The sequence below is a fragment of the Tamandua tetradactyla genome, chromosome 2, assembly GCF_023851605.1.
Source record: "Tamandua tetradactyla isolate mTamTet1 chromosome 2, mTamTet1.pri, whole genome shotgun sequence".
Taxonomy (NCBI): domain Eukaryota; kingdom Metazoa; phylum Chordata; class Mammalia; order Pilosa; family Myrmecophagidae; genus Tamandua; species Tamandua tetradactyla.
In genome coordinates this window covers 127737402-127752781 of record NC_135328.1, presented here as the reverse complement: position 1 = coordinate 127752781, position 15380 = coordinate 127737402, and positions in this window count along the sequence as shown.

Below are 15380 nucleotides of genomic sequence, written 5' to 3'. Positions count from 1 at the left end.
TTATTACATGGGCATGCTATCTCTGAGAGAACATAGATAATAATGCATAAATTATAGTGTATTTTCTCCATTTTGTTACTGGACAGAGGCCATGGATTCTTTTGCCTGATGCACTCAATAACCAATACCTGAGACATTGTGGTTTCAAAGAGAGAAAGAGTTTATTAGTACATGTGTAGCAAGAAAGCAGATAGTGTAACAGCTCAAAATTTTGCTCACCAAGTTTAGGGGGATCAAGGTTTTTAAGGATTTTAGCAAGGGAAAATGATGTCATTCTAAATAGTAAGTTCAAAGCAGAAAACTATACAGTGTTATCTTTATATGAGTCATTTTGGATAGTAAGTTCAAAGTAGAAAAGGAGGTTTCAAGTCTCTGAAAAGCAAATTTAATAAATAAAATTTTATAGAGCACTGGATATCTTTCAGAGTTCCCAGGAACATTGTTAGTTGGGTTTTGCTGTGTTTTGACTGTTTGCAATATCTGGCTGAAGCTTACATAATTACCTCTTGACATGATTAGAAATCTATTAGTCATTGAAACTCTTATTTATTTTCCCTCTTTTTGTTAGTTCACCCATGATGTCAGGGCAAGGTTCATCTTTGGATGAACAGTTCCAGGGACAATTATATCCCATGGTGCCAGGGCCAGTTATGTTTCATGCTGCTAGTGCCAGGCTTACACCTCTAGAAATTATGTCCCACATTGGGGGGAAGCTCAGAGTTTGGCTTAGAGACAGACCACATTTGAGCAGGAGCAGCGATTTTCTGGGGATGGCTCTTAGGCATTAATCTTAAGTAAATTCAGCTTATTATTATAAAAGTAAATTTCATAAGGACAACCCTAAACATTGAGCCCTTGGCTTATTAAATTGGGAACCCCTCTTGCTTAAGAAGAATGTCAGGAATTCCCCAGGTGGGGAAACTTAATAGTTCTATTTTTCTCAGTCCCCCAAGGGGTTTTGCAAATATTTTTTTTAAATTTTCTGCCCAAAATATTCTGAAATGCTTCATTGCATAACATTAACTTGTACACAGCATTAAGATTTTGTTCCTTGTTCTAGGTTCCATATCAAATAAAGCTGAATTAGGTTGTTTAACTGACAAGACAGTTTAAATTAGATAATGCAAATTTTGGACAAAATAAATGTTCTTCTATCTCACACAAGAGTTAAAGCTTTAAAATACAGACATTATTCTTTACCTTGTATATTGATTTACCTTAGTTTTAATCAGATCAGTTTTATTGTATCTTTAATCAGTGTTTACTCTCTCTGTTTTTTTTCCCTAACCATTGCTATGTGGACCCATGCTAACTTTCAGAGCTAGAAAGCCAAATCTGAGTTTCAGGTGTCACACAGACATTTAAAGTTCTAGGGAACTACTTGGCTATACAAAGAGTAAAAGCACTTCAAAATTTAATGAATCTCTTACAATCTGAGCTTAAATAAAGCTTCTTTCAGAAACAAAAACATTAGACAGTTGTTTTATATTAAGAAACCATGACAGCAGTTTTGTTCTGTTTTACTTTTACACATTTACCAGAGTTATGTTTTAATAAAATATAACATATATATTTGTTTAACCTTTCTTTTAAAGTTAAGCATGTGCTTTTAGAGAAATATTAGAGCAGAGCAGTGCAGCTGACAATTTGGCTGCTTCTGTGATCTGTAGCTTTTTCATAATAGCTAAAGCCATGACTAACAACACTGTACCATTGCTTAACACCATATGGATTAGAAACAGGATATAGCAATAATAGCAAAAACATAGTTAAACTTTTAGGAATTGATATAGTCTCTAAATATAGTAATGATATTTTGCCTATACAAATTTTACCAGCAACAGGATAGAAAATTCTTTTTAACCACTGTAATACTTCCCAAACACCTCCTATGCAATAGGATAAACTATTTTAGCACCTTACTTATACAAGATGAAAGAACAAATTATTTGTAACAGTTTTCCCTTAACAGGGAGAAGACTTGTTTTCTGAAATAAAGGATAATACCAATATAAACATAATAAGGATATTATTCTGATGTCCATGCTGTTTTAACAGGGAGGAAACTAAACTTCCGTTTTGTATGAATACTCAACTTAATACTAAAGCTTCCTTTTTATTAAATAAACGATACACAAGACTTTTGAACCTGCATGCTTTCTTACAATAGTAGTATTCATAAAGGGGAAAAGAGGCAGAGATACTATAAAATAATGGAAGAAGGAAGAAATTTATGCCTGGGTTTGGAACACAACCAGACATCTACATACTATATGCTCAGAGCACAGAAAAGATTACTTTATAATACACCTAAAATCTTTCAGTCCAATTTAGCACTACCTTCAGAGGTCAGAAAAGCCCCACATTTGAAATATAATCAGACTTTTTATATTTAGGGGATTTATATCCAGAAAAAAATGTCAAATTTTTCTTTACATTATTCCCAACTCCTAAATAATGTTAGGAATGTGTTAGTTCACAAAATTAAATTATGCTTTCTAAAAATTAGTTCAGAATTCTATTTTTTTAAATGCTACTTTCTTATTTAAAGGTCTTACACATGCTATCTCTTCTATGAGGACTTCTTTGTCTATTTGTTTAAATTATTCTAGTATTTTTACTCCTTTGTTACCACTGTCTTATACTATGCCTTAGAACATGTATATTTTAAGTAGAATATAAACTCTTTGAAGCTAAGACTTCTGTCTTTTTTTATTCATGACAGACTGACATTAAGAAAGCCACTACCAATTCAAATTCTTCACAAACTAGAGTAACAAATGGCCAAGTAACAAAAGCCAGATTCTTTGAAGTCCAGGCAATTAAGTTTCCCAAGTCTAAATTTGGGGAAAACTTTTCCATATCTCTCAAAGATCTTTCATTTTATTTACTGAAATTTGATAATTAGATTTTATTCAGTTAGTCCTATCCCAAGGATATTTATATTTTAATAATTCCTTGATTACTACAGTTACATTGCAGAGGTATTCTTGGAAGAAATAATATTAGTAAACATAGCCTATTCTGTAACATTTTTTATGCTTAGCATTTCTGATCTACAGGCCCAGAAAAAAAAGAGAATTCTAAACCATACTTCCCATATCTTTCTGTGCCTAGCCCCTACCCATAACTGCTTTAGGTAGTTGGGCCTTAGGGCAGGGATAGGTTGCACAGACAGAAAGATGCCAGTCTGGGTTTGAAAGTTTAGGTGCAGGTCATGGAATTTTGAGTGTTCCTAAGTTCTTCTTTTAACTATTTCCAGTAATTACATTTATTTAATTAAATGCTGTGCCCAGGAGCATTGGAAAAGTTTCTTGCTTTTTCCAGAGACAGCCCTTTGGCAGTTTTGTGTTGCCTTAGGAAAATTCCAGGGGCAGTTTCTTTCTAATGTCCCCCTTTGTTTACCATAATTCCAAAACAGAGGTTTTTGAATCTTGCCATTCAGGGATAATTTTTCTCTTTTATTTCAGAAGTACCAATTTATATATTTATCTTAGGCACTTAATTACTTGCAAGCAGTCTAAATAGAGCTCTTTAAGAATTTTCTTATTAATTTGCTATTACCATCCTGACGTGTGAGAATATACACTGAAAATGCATGCAGACACAAATAGAAAATTAGTTATTTCAAAAACCAAATTGCTTTTGAGAGGGACCAAAAAAAAAGGATTGAATGTATTTTCTCATCCCATTTCTACTCTTTGCAGAATGATTCAAATTGTAATATCTTCAACTTTAACTCTAATGGTAGCATTTTTATTTTAAATCATATTAATGCCAGATTATGTTACAGAAATAAAACCTTTTTTATAGACTCATAACCAAAATCTTTTCAATTTTCAATACAGCCTGAAAATTCCCTTCTTAAAAGAATCTCCATAATAAGTAACCAGTTAGGTAAGTTGACAAATACAAATACAGGAACATATCACTTAATAATTAGACTAAATACACCAGCTAACAAACAGGCATTAAACACTTAACACACTGATTAACAATTAAACATCAGCTTTTACTATGCCCAGGTAACACAATGACTACCATTTAAACAGGCCTACTTAACTTCATTAAATACCAATGGTTGGATTATTCATTTTTAGGAATATAATCCACAAGCAAATTTAGGCTAAGGCCTCAAATCCTGTAAAGAATGCACACTGAATACTCAGTTAACAATTAAACAGACATAAAACAGGTATCACATCAATTTAACAATTAACCAATACCTAGGTAACATGCCAGCTAACACTTAAGCAGGCCTATGTAATTTCACTCAACACCAGTTAATTGTTGGATTAGGTCAGGGCTTCAAATCCTGTATGTTACAGTACCCCAAATCAGAAGGTGTAGTGGTCAGAGCAAAGGGGATCATTCTGGAAGCATGACCCTGGCCTAGGCCAAGGGAACTTGAACCTCCTATTTACTCCCTGATCCACTTTTACTCTGATGACCCACTCACCCTGTCAACTGTCTGGACCTAGAAATGGAAATGTTTTTCTCTTTGAAGCTTTTCAAAGTGACAAAAATCTCCAGAGTGCCAGCAAAACAGAGACATCCCAGCTGCCAAGTCTGTAGACCAAATTCAGTCCAGCAGCCACAAAAGGCTCAGTTTCCTGGCTTTCCTGCTCTTCTGGGGCTCCAGAGATTCAGGCATTCATCCTATCTGTGTCACCATTGTTACTGGACAAAGGCCATGGATTCTTTTGCACAACACACTCAATAACCAATTCCTAGGACACTGGGGTTTCAGAGAGAAAGAGCGTATTACTAAACATGTAACAGGAGAGCAGACAGCCTAACAGCCTAAAGTCTGTCTCCCTGAGTTTAGGAGAGTTTAGTTTCTAAACTAAACTAACTCCCTGGATTTAGTTTCCAGGTTTTGAAGGATTTTCACAAGGAAGATGAGGTCATAGTAAGTTCAAAGCAGAAAAAGAAACAGGCTGGAAGGGAGGGGAGCAAAGCTATCACTTTAGTAGTACTGGTATGAGCCAAAAGGTAGGGAGACAAGTTGTCTTTCAATAGTAGAGCCTATTGGATATGATTTACAAATGTAAGGGGCTGAGGCTAGTTAATGACTGACTTCATTAGCATTAGAGCCTTTGCCTTACAAGAAAATGACCAGACAAAGGGTGTGTAACACCTTACACTCACAAAGGCTCAAGGCTATGACTTTTACAATCATTTCAGATATCCAGATGGATGTAACTAACAAACTGACCTAACCTGTCATGGCTGATTGAACTTCACCCACCCTGGTGAACCACAGAACCCCACTTGCCTATTCCTAACAATCTCCAAAGCATAACAAATGTTTAACCACAGACATGTAACCACAAAATACATTGTTATTTTGCTTTTTTATTTTTCTTGGTTTCAATAAATGTTGCTCTATAAATATGCCACCCTCCCTCCCCTTAGCATGGCATTTGGTTCAGCCAGCTTAACTGTTCCTTGGGGCACCCCTCTCAAGCTCTCTAATAAAGCTTGCCATAATCCGTTGAGGTCTATCCATTCCTTCTTTTCATGCATTCTCTTCCTCTACTCTCTTTCACTTTCCTTCCATAATCATGCCAAAACTCTGGAGGTGGCAAAGGCAGGGACCCCCAGCCCCTGGCCTTTTCACCCTCCATTTGAACGCTTACCCTTTAAAACCTCCTTCCCTTTTCTTTCATTTTCATGCCTGGCTTTGGAGGACCCAAGTGACCCTCCAAGCTCACTATAAGCTAAACCACTGTGAGAAAGCAACCTAAAGACACCCTCTCTTAGGAGGGCATGGCTTTTGCAGCTTCATTGCCATGTGAGCCATTCAAGGACCCCAGTGGTTCTTTATTGGCCCTCTTGGCAAACCCAGAGCTTGAGCAAACTTTAGCCCTCTGTTCTCTCATTAAAACCTCCGGATCAGGGGACCCTTGCCATTTCAGCCACTACACCCACCACTGACTGATTAAAATCACCCTTGAATATCATTGTTGGGTTAGTCTCCCCCCTTTACTCTCGACCCACAGAGGCACCCTGTGGCTCTTCTCTCTCTCTCTCTCTCCCTCTTCCAACATAGACCCTGGGGGTCCCCTCAGGTGACTGGAGTTGGGGACATACTCCCTGCCCAATAAGGATTCTGTTTCAGCCCCTCACCAGATAGGGGATGCCCTGCCTGGTGTTGAAGCCCCTGGCCTTTTGGCCTATCAGAATTAGCCTTCCTCCCCACTATCTCTCCCTTGAAATGGGGACCAGGATCTCCATCCCAGCAGAATCACTTCTAGCCTGTCTCATAAACAATCTAAAAACATTAGGCTTAATGCCTGATTTAAAAGCCACTAAATTCCTCCAACATTCAATCCAGACCTGGCCAAAATAAAATTTAGACAATCAACATCAATGGCCAGAATTTGAAACTTTTGACCCTGTCATTCTAAACAAACTAAACTCCTTCCTCCATCAAAATATCAAGTGGCCTGAGGTACTGTATCTCCAGGCCTTTTTCTATCTTTGCTCCAGACCTTCTCTTTGTAAATCATGCTCTCCACTCCAACTACTCCTGGCTGACACCCCTGCCACCACACTGGGAAAATACTCTCCCAGTCCCACCCCCCTTCACCAACCCAGACCCTGCTGATCACCCCCCTCCATACTGACCCCCTCCCCAAAACCCTAATCCACCCTCTCCTATTCCCCCACTGGATTCCCCCATTGGACCCCTAGCTTCAACACCCCTTGCCCTCCTCTCTTTACATATGCTCCAAATCTATTTTGGGTCAAAACCAACCTCACCACATGTTTCCCCTTCAAGAGGTGGTGGGAGTGGAGGGACCAGTTCAATTTCATGGCCCCTTCTCAATGGCAGATATGTCCCAAATTGAGGAAAAATTAGGCTCCTTCTCTGAGAATCCTACCAAATATCACAAAGAATTCATCTGCCTTACTCAGGTTTACCTCCTTACATGGTCAGATCTTTATTACATCCTCACATCCATCTTAACCCCAGATGAATGGAGCTGCATTTGGCAATCCACCTAAGAATATGCAGACCTCCTTCATGGTAAAAATAGAACCTTTAACCTAGTTGTAGATCTAGCATTTCCCACCAGTGAGCTGGATTGGACATACTAACCTGGAGACCCCAGAATTCAGAATAGAGACCACATGATAGCCTGCTTACTCAAAGGGATGCTCAAGAACACCCATACCTAGATAAATTATGAAAAAATCCAGGTAATCACCCAAAAGTCTGAAGAAAACCCCTCTTTCTTTATGGCCACACTAACTAAGGCTGTAACAAAATACACTAATCTGGGCCTCAACACACCAGAAGGCACCCTCTTCTTACATGTATAATTTGTCAGCCAATCTGCCCCCAGCATATGAAGAAAGCTTCAGAAGCCTGAACAAGGCCCACAGACTCCACAACAGGAACTTCTCAATTTAGCCTTCCAGGAGTTTAACAACCAGAATGAGGAGGCAAGGAAGGAAAGAGAGAAAAACCTCAAGACCAAATACCAGCTTTTAGCCAAGGCATTACAGGCTCTTTGACATGGCCACACACCCTGCCCTCCCATATCCCCAGGACAAAAAATCGCAGACCCACCTGGGGCCTGCTTCCACTGCAGCAACCAGGGGCACTGGGTAAAAGGTTGCCCAAACCCTAAACCTCCCTCCAAGCAATGCCCTAGTTGTGGACAATGGACACATTGGAAAGTGGAGTGCCCTCAGGAGTGGACACTCCACCCCTTGGGTCTCCCACTTACAGAATCAAAAAAAACCTTTTTGCAGTTACTGAAATGAGGGAACCCAGACTCCACTGCCCTTGCCACTGAGCATGACAATCCCGGGGAGGCCAGCATAATAGGGATGGTGGCTGGCCATATTGTTTCCTTCATGGTCAACACTGAGGCAACTCTCTCTCTCCTGAATATGTGGAAGGGGCCCACAATAAAAGGAACCCAGCCCATAGTAAGAGCATCAGGAACTATTACCTATCCCCATAAAACCCCTTCCCTCCTCTGCTCCTTCAGGGAGGTCACACTTACTCACTCATTCATTATCATCCCCACCTGCCCATTCCCCCTTTTAGGAGGCGATATCTTCCATAAACTTTAAACTTCCCTCCACATCCGACCCCTACAAGAAACTGCCATATTTTTACGCCAAACAGCAAAACCAGGACAACAACCCTGGGCTGACTCCCCACTCCCCAAGTGTCTAAACCCCATAAGCCCCCTCAACCTGTCTGACCCCCACATCCACCCCACCATTTGGGACACAGACCATCCTCAAAATTACTTCTTATCATTCCCCCATCCTTATTAAGTTCCAAAACATCAATTTGCAACAAGAAACTCCCCCTCCAAACATTACGGCCCTAGCAAAGTTTCAGACCCTTACAGCCATGGCCCTTGGACATTCCATCTCCTTCTGGCACACCAGGGAAAACATGAAATGCCAAGGAGCAGGTAAATTATTCCCAGTTTCCAGCATTAGTTTGCTCCCCTACCTGACCTACACATCTGCACTCTTCTGGGTATGTGGTTCAAATGCTTTCCTGTGTCTCCCCATCAACTGGACGGGAACATGCACACTAGCCTTTCTATCACCCCAAATAAACCTAATTACCCTGACACTCCAATTCCCAGAAACCTGGTCCAAAACACCCCACCCAAAATTAAAAGAGCCATCCAGTTACTCTCCTTACTAGCCATGCCCGGTGTCCTCTCTGGGGTAGGTATGGGAACAGCAGGACTAGGTGTGTCATTATACAACTTTACTTTCCAGTTACAACTGGCTTCAAGCCTCCAGGAAATCTCAAAACATCTTATAGCTCTACAGGACCAAGTAGACTCTTTAGCTCCAATAGTCTTACAAAACAGGCATGGGCTCAACCTCTTAACAGCTGCACACAGAGGCATCTGTGCATTACTCCAAGAATAGTGCTGTTTTTATACTAACCAATCCCACTTAGTCTGAGATGGAGCCCAGTGTCTTAGAGACCTAGTTACTAGAATCAGGGATCAAGCCTTGCCTAGCTCCTTATGGGCTCTAGGTAATCTCCCCTCTTGGCTCATACCCCTTACAACTCCCCTCATATGTCTTATATTAATTTTCTCTTCCCTTCTCTGCTTTGTTAATATCCTACAAAAGCTTTTTGCTGAATGAATCACTGCCATCTCTTGAGCTGCAACTCAAGATCATGTGAAAGCAATGTTCTTCCTCCATGCTCACCAAAGAGTTCCCCCCACAACACCTCCCAGCCAGCAGGAAGTAGTCAGATATGATGACATTACCCTGTTCCCTTCTTATACTTCTCCAGAGTCTGGAATGATGGAACTAACAATTGACCTAACCTGGCATGGCTGATTGAACTTCACCCACCCTGGTGAACTGGAGAGCTCCACCTGTCTATTCCTAACCATCTCTGGAGTGCATCAAATGTTAAACCACAGATGTGTAACCACAAAATAAATTGTTATTTTTTTCTTGGTTTCAATAAACACTGCTCTATAAATATGCTACTCTCCCTCCCTTTAGCATGGCTCTTGGTTCAGTCATCTTGACTGCTCCTCAGGCCATCCCTCTCAAGCTCTCTAATAAAGCTTGCCATGATCTGCTGAGGTCTGTCCATTCCTTCTTTTCATGCATTCTCCTCCTCTACTCTCCTTCACTTTCCTTTCACAGACAGCTTAATTATAGTTTAGGGCTTTCAGGTATTTCCCCTCTGTCCACTCCAATATCCCAAAAAGCAAAAGGAATATCTATATAATGATTCAGTAATCAAAATTACTCCTTAAATCTTGATTTTTCAGTTCCAATTTCAAATCTAATAGAGATTCCTCCATCCATCATGTCAAAATTACACACATCAACACTCAATTAATTGAAACTTTTATCATATATACCTTAAAAGATGCAAAATATTTTGGATGTAGTTTTTATTCATGCATCCATGATGACTTAGGTCTTTTAACCCTAACTGTTTTTAAGCATGTGAAAATAGATGCATAATTTCAGCTTTTAAAAATTTCAAGTTACTTGTAAAACAGAGCTCTATACTTAAATCATAAATCTCACCTTACTGACAATTGTCATATCTACATAAAGTAGCATGGAATGAAAAGACTTTCCAAATTATTGCTGGAATGATGAACCAGATGGTGATTAGGAAACATCTGACCATTAAATATGAGTTTTAATTATACTCATTATTATATCATGTTTTTAAGTAATTCAAAATCTAATGCTTAATATGCTGATTTTAGAATTTTTTAAAATAATGTCATAGTCTACATTTGCACTTCTGCCTGTAGGTTCTGCAGATAGACTCACTTCTTCTGAATAATCCTCCAGTCATATATACCTGTTCTGCACACAGAAGGCAGTGTAATTCTGATTATTCTTGAACCTTTATACAATGAGGCCAAGTAGAACTAAGGAAGATCTCATTATGTGCAAAGAACTTCTTAACCATTTTACAGTTACTCATATGATCCACACAATAACAGTAAGAAATGGGTAGTTTCTACCTTCATTTGAAAGTAAGAAAATTGAGCCACAGAGAGCTAAATAATGTAACAAAGCTCACTAAGATAATGAAGTGTGGACTCAGGATTAAAATAAAAGAATTTTGCCTTGAGAATAGTATTTTTTATAAGTACAATATGTTGCCTCTCCATTAAGATACCTGAGCAGACAGGAAATAAAGACAGTGACAGTATGGATACCAGGTTTTTCTACAAGAGTAAATAAAGGTCAAAGTTGAAATAGATTACTGAAGCATAAGCTAACTTGAAAATGAAGATGTTATGGATAATACACAGTGCTAAGTTTCATGTACTGTATCACAAGTCTATCTGAAGGTGAAGTCCCCCACCAAATCTGAGTTTGTTACTTGGTTTGAATTTATACACAGATGCACCAAACAGGCTGTGGAGGAAAGGAAGGTTCATTTACATTAACAGGATGCCAGGGAAAGCTTCCTAAATCTGCCTTTCTGTAGTGATTTTTTTCACTTTGCTTTTATACATTTTATAGGTAAAAAGATAATCATCTTGGGTAACAAGTAATAGGGGTCTAGGAAACATCACTGTAAGAGCTGAGCCAGAGGAACAAGCAAGAATGGAAAATGCTGCCACAGAGAATCAAAATCTTGAGGCTCTCTGGCCCTCTCCAGCAGCTGCATTCTAGTGATACCCCCTTGCATAAGTATCTGCCCTCTGGCAGTTATAACCTCACAGAATGCAATAAATTCCTTTTCCTGAACATCCATCCTCTGGCAGTTACAACTTGGCAGAACAAAAGCAGTATTTTAAATTTTAACCCACCAATGGAAAGCTGCCAACTCCCAAAAAACCAACCATGAGAAACCCACCAGAATCTATCTCCAACTCCCTTTTAAAAACCCCTACTCTGTTCCAAGGAGATGAGAGTTGATTTCTTGAGTCAGCTCTCCCTGCTGCTTCTCCATTAATAAACGTTTTCTTCTCCACTGTTGGTACCATGTCTCTGTCTCTATTTCTCACCTCCAATCTCCACCTGAGTCTGAGGTTTTCATTTCTGGTGCCAAAATTTGGGAAGAGGGCCCTACCTCTCTCCTGACCCTTCTCACTGGGGGTTCCCCCTTCCATCCATCCAAGGCAGAGAACTATTCTCAAATCCATCCCTGTTGCTTGCTGTATCTTAACCTGTGCATTTTTCCTTTTAATATTTCTTTGACTTCTTCATCTCATTATCTTCTATGTCCTCAAACTGGTTTATTCTCATCTTTTCCCTGCTTGCAACTTCTGTCTCATCCGGTGGTATGCTCAGTCTTAGCCATTAGGGACAGAGGCTTTTCCTATCCCCTGATCCTTGATCTCAGGGATTGGGCCCCCCTTTTGTTTCCCAATTCTGGTGACAAAGCATGGAGACACTGCCACAGCACGATTTGGCTTAGGACATCTCAACCCTGCCATTGATTAGCCTCACAAACAACCCTTGCCACCTCCAATTCCTTGGGTGAGTGTCAACCCTCTCACAGTCACTGTGGCTGAACCCAGGGTAACAATGGCAGTAAGCAGATAAGCCAATCTCTTTTATCTTAGATACTGAGGTACTGAGATACTTAGGTACCTACTCCATATTGCCAGAATTTGCTAGACCTGTCTCTCCTTCCTTCATCTCTGTTGTTGGAATAAATGGAATACATTCCAAATCCAACATACCCCTCCCCTAACTTGCACTTTAGACCAGTGCACCTTTACTCACTCCTTCTTAATAAAATCCTCCTTCCCTACTCCTCTACTCAGTAGAGACACACAGTTATATCCATTCCTACAGCTTCCAGCTACAACCCTACAATGACCAAATTTGCAGCCAAACATGCTCCTGCTGTTCTCCTTGAAAACCTCTGATCCTTCTCCTTCCCCAAATCTCCCCCCACCCCTGCTTCTCCAGCTCATATAAATCCTGTCCTATGAGACACCAAGCAACCCTTGGTGGCCAAACACCACACTCCAGCTCAGGTCACCTTAAAACACCCTAATGCTTACCCTAATAAATCACAATATCCCCTAATTCAACAAACAGTTCTGGGTCTTAAACAAATTATAGATAGGCTCTGTGGTAGAGCCCCTGAAAGCCACTGATTCCCCTACCAACACTTCCATCCTAGTGGTCAAAAAACCTAATAGTACATATCAGCTAGTTCAAGATCTAAGAGCAGTCAATAAGGCCATCACATCTATCACCCCCATTGTCCCTAACCTGTACACTCTCAAAACCTTTTCACTTTTATGTGGCCTGACCCCATGCCACAATAAACTCAACAGCTAACCTGGACAGTGCTTTTCCAAGGATTTAGATATAGCCCACATCTTTTTGGGCAAGCCCTAGCTGCATATCTCTCTTGCCTAAATTTAGCCTCCAGCAGTATTCTACAATATGTAGATGACCTTTTACTGTGTAGTCCCTCTCTAGAAGTTTCTCAACAACATACCATCATTTTGTTCAGTTTCCTTGCAAAAAAAAAAGGGTACTGAGTATCTAAGGAGAAGGGCAAGGGACAGTTTTTCTGAACTCAAGTCACTTATCTTGGTTTAATCCTCACACTCACCCATAAAAGCATCACAACCAAATTATGAGAACTCATTAAAAACATTTAATATCAAAATCTAAATTAGAACTCCTTTCATTTCTGGGATTAGCTAATTTCTTCTGAGCCTGGATTCTTTATTTTGGTCTCCTAATAAATAAATTATACCAAGCCACTGCCAGAGACCTTCATGAACATTTAGAAGCAACACCAGCCTTAGCCTTCTCTTTTTATAAACTCAAGGAGGCCCTCTGAACAGCTCCTGCCATCACCTTACTAACCCTCTAAAACTCTTCCTTCTTTATACAGATAATAGAGGTGGATATGCACTTGGACTCCTAACCCAAAACTGTGAGCCTGAAAAAAAGAATAGTAGCTTATTTCTCTAAACCTGCAGATCCCCCTTTCCTTGGATGGCCCATATGCCTAAGAGTTTTTGATGCAGTGGTCATTTTAGTACAGGAAACTTTAAAACTATTCCCATATACAACTATTAGAGTCCACTCTTCACACACCATCTCATCCCTCATAACCCGCCAGATCATAAATAGCTCAGCACCCTCACATATTCAGTTCTTACATGCATTTCTCCTTCAAAATCCTCAGGTAACTCTTCACCAACTGCCTCTCACTCTCAAACAGGCTTCACTCTTATCTTTCCCTTTATCAACAAAACCTGAACTTCAGCATAACTGCTATGATATTACAGATCATTTTCTACATCCTTATCCTAATATACAGGATCAACCCCTAGCCCCCCAGCACCTAATTGGTTAATAGATGGCAGCTCCACAAATGGCCCTCTCCCTACAGCTGGATAGCCATCATCACACTAGACAATACCCTTGAATCAGGAGCCCTATCATCAGGAGCAACATCCCAACAAGCAGAACTCATAGCACTAACTAGAGCCTTAGTTCATGCCAAAATGCTAGAAGTCAATGTATACACTGACTCAAAGTACATTTATCACATTATTCATTCCTACACCCCAATTCAGAGAGAGGGAGGATATGTTACCTCCAAATAATCCCCAATTATTAACAAAAATCTCAGCCTCAAACTTTTGCAAGCCACCTGTTCTAGTCTGCTAGCTGCCAGAATGCAACACACCAGAGATGGATTGACTTTTAATAAAAGGGGATTTATTTAGTTAAAAACATGTAGTTTTTCAGAGGAAAGACAGCTAACTTTCACCTGAGGTTCTTTCTTATGTGGGAAGGCACAGGGTGATCTCTGCTGGCCTTCTCTCCAGGCCTCTGGGTTCCAAGAACTTTCCCTGGAGTGATTCCTTTCTGCATCTCCAAAGGCCTGGGCTGAGCTGTGAGTGCTGAGATGAGGTACACTGAGCTGCTTGGGCTGTGCTACATTAAGCTCTTTCATTTAAGCTTCCAGCCAATTAAATCAAGCATCATTCATTGCAGCAGGCACACCTCCTAGCTGACTGCAGTTGTAATCAGCAACAGATGAGGATCACATGCCATTGGCTCATGTCCACAACAATAGAACTAACTTCACCTGGCCATGTTGATGCCTAAACCTAACTACTGCTCCACCCAATTACCAAAAAGAACAGCCATCCTTCACTGTAAAGACCACCAAACAACCAAAGATCACATAACTTAGGGAAATAATCGAGCCAACCAGGAAGCAAAGACACAAGCTCATTGTTCATACACACAGCTCCTAGCTTTATCTACAATCACCATCAAATACCGCAAAGAAGAACATGACAATCTAGCAAACAAGGGGATGCCTTCCCTGAAGGCTGATACTACCTTAACAACAAAATAATCCTTCCTCAAAATCAGGCCATGCAAATTTTACACACCCTCCATAATCAATTTCACACTGGAGCCAGACCCCTCACCACATTGCTTTCTCAGACTCTTTTTCATCCTAGCTTATACTCAACTCTATTTTGCATAATAAAAAATTGCCAGGTCTGTCAGCAGCATATTCCTCAGGGTGGAATACAGCCACCACCCTTCCCTACTCACCAGGCTAGAGGTCAAATTCCTGGACAAGATTGGCAAATATATTTCACACATATGCCACCCATAAAAAACTCAAATACCTCTTAGTCTTCATAGATACATTCTCTGGCTGGGTCAAAGCATTTCCTTCCACCTCTGAAAAAGCTGAGTACATAATTGAAATGCTTCTAAAAGAGATCATTTCCTACTTTGACCTACCTGCATTTTTAAAATCAGATAATGGGTCTACCTTTAATTCTTACATAACTACTCAGGTCTCTCTGCACTCAATATTAGCAGAAAATTACACGTTCCTGTAGGCCTCAGTCATCAGGGAAGTAGAAAGA